The following is a 7,538-nucleotide window of genomic DNA, read 5'->3' on the forward strand; positions in this document are numbered from 1 at the left end:
CAACAAGAAAGCAACTCATTACACCCTCAGGTGAGCTAAAAGTGCAACTTGAACTGTGGAAACTGGAGATAAAGATGACATACCTTGATTAAGAAACAGCTGTGAAAATAAAACAATTTGAGGTACAGTGGGATGATAGAAGAGAAGTCTAAGCTACAGTAAAGGAGAATGAGTGAGAAAAAATAAAACAATACGAGCAGAACAACGACATGCTCACCTTTCATGAAATCAACATTAGTAGTATGAAAGAAAACCAAGCAGTGGGTGCCTAGTTCAGTACTAAATCATCTCTTAAGTTAAAGAGATGGGAATGATTTTGATATCTTTCAGACATTCAAATGCAAGTGCAGTCAACACCATGTAAACCAGGGGCACTAGGTTCATTATTAACACCTCTGTACAGGGGTAGGTCCATGCATGTGGTTAGTAAGTTGAGTTACAGTGATTGTCTTAAGGGTATAAAAGTAAAAAAATTGCCTGTGTGAATACATTGAAACTAACCCTGGAAGCATGTAGTAAAGTGACTAAGAAACATGAGGTAAGAGCAGAGGAAAGTATCAGCAATTAATTTCAGAACTAAGTACTTATTTTAATAGGTGGATGCTAAATTGCTATTTTTGAAATATTAAGAGACCACATGATAAGGAAGCATGCAGTCACTAATTTGCCTGAGGATATCAGAATGTTCTTCTGGATTATTTATTTATTTCTTATTCATTTACATTTGTTGACCAGGAATGTCCGACTGGACGCAGGTCTATTTTCAGCGGAGGCCCGGGGAGAAAAGCTCCACAAATTAAAATATTACAGACATAGTTACAGATGAAAAATCCTAGTAATTAAAATATTACAAACATAGTTACAGATGAAGAACATAGTGCATTCAGTAGATAACTAGCATCTGTTCTATCCACGAAGTCATAGCAGATATTAACAATTGTTACAATAAGAAGTTACTGCCATATAATAAGTAGATAGGCATGGAAGTATCAGAGCTTGCTGTAATCAAAGGTAGTTTGTGGGGTGGAAGAGAGGTAGAGGGTAGATGGAGTGGGAGAAGTTAGAGGGGAGAGTTACAAGGGCATAGCCAGCATGTTTTTAGGTGTGCTTTAAGTAAAGCTTTGAATTGAGTGCATGATGATAGAGAGGTTATTGTGGGGGGGAGGGTGTTCCATAATTTGGCTATAGCACTGGAGAATAGTGCTTCTCCAGCAGTATTACTGGCTCTAGTAACCTGTCATTGATTTTTGTTGCTGGATCATAGTGGTCTGGTGGTGAGATAGAGTTGGAGTAGATACTGGAGGGATGGGACCTTTAGAGGATGGTTAACCAGTTTGTGGGTGAGTGCGAGTTGATACCATTGAAGGAGGTGAGGGAGTTCTAGCCAGCCTAGTTCAGTAAGTGAGAGACAGTGGTGACTGTGGTAGGATGCCCCGGTGGCGAATTTGGCGATTTTGTTGTAGCAGGTCTTGAGTTTATTTAGATCGCATTGCTTTAGGTTGGTATATATTGTAGAGGCATAAAGTAGGGGGGAGATAAGGTGTGAATTTGCAACTGAAATCCTAGCTGCTTTGGTGAGGAGTTGCTTATTTCTGTATAAGGCTCCTAGTTTTTGGTGGACTTTGTTTATGGTCATGGATATGTGAATGTCAAATTTGAGATTGTTGTCTTTTTCAACTCCTAGCAATTTGGTGTGATCTGTTGGGTGGATAGTGGTGGTGTCTTTTGCTGTGATGTTAAAGTGAGAGTTTTTTTGAGTATGTTTGGTGGGTTTGAAGATGAGGAGTTTAGTTTTGTTTGGGTTGAGTATTAACTGGGCATCGGATAGCCAAGTTTCAACAGAGGAAAAGGCATCCTGTGTGACCTTTTGCAGTTCGAGTAGTGACTGGGCTGAGCAGATAATGGTTGAGTCATCTGCATATTGTATGAGTGCGCCATGTTTGGTGGCAGAGGCTAGATTATTGGTGAAAATAGAGAAGGGTAGAGATCCAAAGATGTATCCTTGGGGAACACCAATAGAGACATGTAGTTGGGGAGATATGTCATTTTGCCATACAACAGATTGCTGGCGGTCAGACAGGTAACTTTGAAACCAGTTGGTGACTGATTGAGAAAAGGATAAGTTATTGAGTACACAGAGGAGTTGTTTGTGTGGGACTGTGTCAAATGCTTTAGATAGGTCTAGGAAAGTAGCAGAGAAGAGATGGCCATTGCTTTTATGGTGAAGGATAGTGTTAGTAAAAGAGAGTAAGGCAGTGGTGGTGGTGCTATGATTTGGTCGGAAATCATGTTGAGTAAGGAGGTAGTCTGAGATTTGAGAGTGAATGCATCTCTCTAGTATTTTGGAGAGTGGAGATATAATCACTATGGGGCTGTAGTTGGTTAGTTCTGTGGTGGGGCCACCTTTGAGAAGGGGAATGAAGTGTGATATTTTCCATAGTGTAGGGATGTAGCATTCTGACAGAGATCGGTTACTCAAGATGGATACTGGGTAGGCTAGGGCATCAGCTGCAATTTGTAGGAATTCACTTGGGAGGTTGTCTACTGCTAATTTTGTGGGTTTAAGTTTAGTTAAGAGTTTTCTTATGTTGGAGGTAGGAATGGGAGAAAATGAGAATAGTGTGGGGAGAATATTGGGTGAAGGTGTGGGGTGTAGGGGAGGGGGGCTGTGTTGTCTAGTTAGTGATAATACAGTTTGCGTGAAGTGTGTGCTGAATGAGGTAGCAATATTTTCTGAGGAGTGAGGAATGTTAGGTGTAGGGGTATTTATTTTACCTGGGTGGAGGATGGAGTTGATGGAGGCTCAGAATTGTTTGGGGTTGTGTTGGGAGGAGTTGAGGGCAGACTGGTAGTATTGGATTTTATCCTCCTTTATTAACTTTTTGACTCTATTGCGTAGTTCTAGGAATTTCTGTCTAGCTGAGTGGGTTTTGGTTTTGCACCAGTGTTCCCAGGCTTTATCTCGGTCTTTCATTTCTGACCTAGTGGTTTTCTGTAGCCATGGGGAGGGTTGGGCTTTGGTTCTTGTAAGTCTTATGGGGGCATGGTTATTTAGGATGCTTACGAAGGTTGTATTGAAAAATTGGACTGTGTCATCTAGGCTGAGGTAATTTAGAGGGTGCCAGTTACATTCTTTGAGGGAAGAGATGAATGTGATTGGGTTAAAGTGTAGTTTTTTACGTATTTGATGGTAGATGACAGGTTTAACTTGGTATAGGTGTTTTTTGAGTAGGAGTGTTGGGGAATGATTACTGAGGCTATCTGATAGGCAACCTGCTATATAGGACTGGGGAATCTTGCTGACTAGTATCCAATCCAGGGTAGTGTGCTTGTTGGAGTTTTTATTTATTCTGGTTGGTGACTGGACTAGTTGGGTGAAGCCATGAAGGTTTAGATGCTGGGTTAGATGGTTGCCGCAACAGGATTGCCAATCAATATTGAAGTCACCTAAAATTATGGTCTCTTGAGGGAGATGGTGGGTAGTCCAGCTGAGGAGGTTTTCTAGTGGAGGGATATTTTGGCCAGGTGGGAAGTAGCATCCTATTATGTTATGTTGATGGTTTTATTTTGGTTTATTTTCAAGTTGGTATATATTATTTTTTCATTGGCAATTTGGGGAGCTGATGAGTTTAGAATCTGGATGTTTAGATGCTGTTTAAATATTATAGCTATACCACCTCCTTTCTTGTTTAGTCGGTCTAGTCTTAGTATGTTGTAACCATTAGGAAGGATTTGCTCACTGGTAATGTGAGGTTTTAGCCAGGTTTCTGTCAGGATGATTATATCTGGGGAGTATAAGTCTATGGTGGCATGGAGTTTGCGGACTTTGTTGGCTATACTCCTGATATTTAGGCTTAGCAGAAGGAGGTAATTTGGTTTTCTACTGGCTGGGATTTGGGAGATGTGGTTGTTAGTCTGATTATTAGAAGTGGGGTTGGAGATGGAGGTGCCAGGGTTGGGGTGGATGTCTCCACTGAGAGCAAGTTTTGATATGCATGAGGTTATTAGTTTTATCAGTTTGTGAAAGAGTTTGCATTTTAGGGAAACTTTATGATTGGGTGCAGTCTGTAACAGATGTGGTGGGAGGGTTATTTTGTTAACTTGTAGGGATCCATTTAGTTTTAGTATTTTAGTTGATAGAGTATGTGGGGGATGCATAGAGATGGTTCTTGAGTTTGTGGGAGAGGAGCAGAGTGAGGGTGAGTCATGAGTGATGGAGTGAATAGTTGTACAGTGGAAGTGGTTGAGTGGGGGGTATAATGGAGTTATGGTAAGATGTAAGATATGCAAGGAGAGGGTATGCAAAGAGTATAAGTATGGTATGCTTATTTATGTTAGTAGAAGAGGAGGGGTAGTAGTGGGAAGATGGCGGATTTAGAGTTGGGAGTAGTGTTGTGGTTGGTGGTAAAAATGATGGGAGGGGTTTGTTCTAATAAAGGTAGGACCACCGGGGGTGGGTGAGAATTGGGGGCAGGGTGGGAAGTGAAGCGGGCAGAGACCTGTTAGCTGCTCTTAGGAGGGGTTGTGGGCTGGAAAACAATCAGATAACAGAGAATACAGACCTTTATATAACTTCTGTCCAATGCATTCCTAGTGGGGGAGGAGGGTAGGGACTAATTGCAGGAGGAGTCCTGTGGAAGTGATTGACAGGTCTCTCAACCAGATTCTGGAAGATGGGCAATTCAAACAAAAACAAACAATCAATTGACTCAAACTAAAGGTAAGGGCTTATTCTCCAATCTTCTGGCACATACCTTTCTAGTATCCCAGATGACTGGAGAATAAACATTCTAGTGCCACTGTAGAAGAACAAAAATGGACATTTGCAAGTACTGGGAATTGCAGGTGTGTCAAACTCCAGGCATGCTGCATGAAAGTGCTGGAGAGGGTGATTGTTAAATGAAAGTACAAAGTAGTAGAAAGAAAGATAGGAGATGATCAATTCAGATTGAGAACAGGATGCAGCACAACTAACCTGATGTTTGCAGTGATACAGAGAGTGGAAAATAAACTGGAGATGAGGAAAGAGTCCGACTGGTCATTCCTAAATATGGTGAAAACATACAACAAGGTTCCCAGGAATGCTTATATGGACATGTCTGTGATAGTCTGAAGTCCTGGAAACACTAGTAGAATTAGTGAAGGCTATAAACAAGGAAACATTTTACACTTAAAATAATCGAGACGAACCAATACCACTAGCAGAACACAGGTTTATTGCTGAATGTCCATTAATACACCAACAAAGTACTAAGCGCTTTCACCCATACAGGCATCATCAGAGTACAACATCATTCACAAAGTTCTCGAATTAAATAGAAGCACCAATTAATAATTATTCAATTAATTCAATTAATTAGTCAATTCTAGTTAAAGCTGAAACAACTAATGTTATATAGTACATACTTGTAATAAATATAATAGTTGGTTAAAAATCTTCTTGATTACAACTAAAACCCATTAGTAAAAATATAAAATATATTAAATATTGTTGATGTAATGATTTTGTTAATTAAATAATTTTATTAATATAAAACACACAAACAGAATTGTTAAAAACCTGAAATACTACACAAATTTAAAATTTTTTGTGTATACAAATGTGTTAAATACTATAATAACTATATAAATTGCGATTTGTATTTAAGTATACTGGCAATAGAAATATAGTCATTGATTCCACGGTACATGTTAGCGTTAAATCTAAGCTGCCACAAACATTCCTTAACCTCTAGTAATGTTTTTTCATCACCACCTTTATTGTTGTTAAAAGGTATTCTATCAATTACAAAAAATAGAAACCTTTTGAAATTGTCACATCTTGTGCTATGTAAATACCATGCACTGGTGTCTTTCTTCCTTTTAATGTCTCTTACGTGTTCTCCTATTCGGTCTTTCAGCATCCTAATAGTTTTCCCAACATAGTATGCCGGACATGCAGAACAGGTAGCAAGATATACTACCATTTTAGTTTTGCAGTTGCAATGTCCCAGACATCTAATCGTTTTACCAAAGTTTGGGACTACTAAATATGGACCATCATTAATAAATCTACAGAAATGACAAACACCACATTTGCCCATCTTGGACTTAACATATGTATTCAAACCATGTGTGGATTCAAAATAATCTTTTAAATTCATACCTCGACTATAGGTAATTTTAGGCAATAAACCCAAAATGTCAGTAAATTCACCATAGTTAGTAAATACACTCAACCAACATTCTTTTACAGCATTTACTATTTTCATAGATGTATCATTATATGGGATGACCAAGGCATCATTACCAATAACTGATCTATTCCCGCTAATAGTATTTGTAATGCCAAACTTAATAATAGGTTGATAAATGTGTATTCTTTTGGTCCGTACCTCATTACTTATATTATCAATCAATTCCTTAGGGTATCCTCTGTCAGAAAACATACTAGACAGAATTTTCATTTCATCACAGAAAAACTTGTCATCACTAATAATTCTTGATAACCTTACCATCTGTCCTTTGATTAAGTTCTTCCTTTGATGGTAAGGGTGACAACTGTCAAAGTGTAAAAAGGAATTGGAATGTGTTTTCTTCCTATGAATGTTGGTATCTAACCTGCCGTTGTTTTTGTACAATAATATGTCAAGGTATTCACAATAATTATCAACCATCTTACTGGTGAAACTCAAAAAGGTTGTTGTGGTGTTTAAGACTGATTCAAATTCAATAAATCTTTCTCTAGTACCCTTCCAGAAAATCAAAATATCGTCCAAAAACCTCAAGAGAGAACAACATCATCCCAAAAATATGAGGAAAAAAACATTTGTGTCTCCCATAGGGCCAACACAAGGTTGGCATAAATTGGAGCACATCGTGCCCCCATCGCTACCCCAGTTTTTTGTCTGAAATATTCACCATTTAAGAACATGTAGTTATTTTCGAGAACTAATTCCATTAGTTCCTTTAAAAGTATACACTTGTCATGTGAACAACAGGGACGCAAACAATGTTGGCTAGCTGAAAGTTTTCCCTTTCAACGGCATGATACTAATGTGAACAACAGGGACGCAAACAACTTCGGCAATTATACAGAGGTAAATACTCAACCTGAAATAGTGTTTAAGCTCCAAAAATTCGATAAACTTCTAGTTAAAGCAAAGAAATTACAATTAGAAGTTAATTACTTTAACGAATGTTTGGCTTGCAATGTTATCCCTAAAGGGTTGAGGCACTACCAGTACCCTACGGGGTTAGTGAACAACTCTGACTTTCATAAGGAGTTGCTTCAGCTATTTGAATGGAATGGAGCTGAGCTATTAAAACTTATGGTTAAACATTACACTGCGTGGTTGAGTGAGTTGAATAAGGAAATTGTGTTATTAGACTCATCTATTAAAATTAACACTGAATTTGAAAGGTATACATTTGAATACGAGCGTTGTTTCAACAGTGTTAACCAATACTTGGGGAAACTAAGGCTAAACAAAGTTAAAAAACTTGAAAGGGATTGTTTAGCGTATGAAAATGGAACTGTAAGGATTTGTAAGGATGTT

This window comes from Protopterus annectens, chromosome 4.part0 (assembly GCF_019279795.1).
Source record: "Protopterus annectens isolate FY-2018-M chromosome 4.part0, PAN1.0, whole genome shotgun sequence".
Classification (NCBI taxonomy): domain Eukaryota; kingdom Metazoa; phylum Chordata; order Ceratodontiformes; family Protopteridae; genus Protopterus; species Protopterus annectens.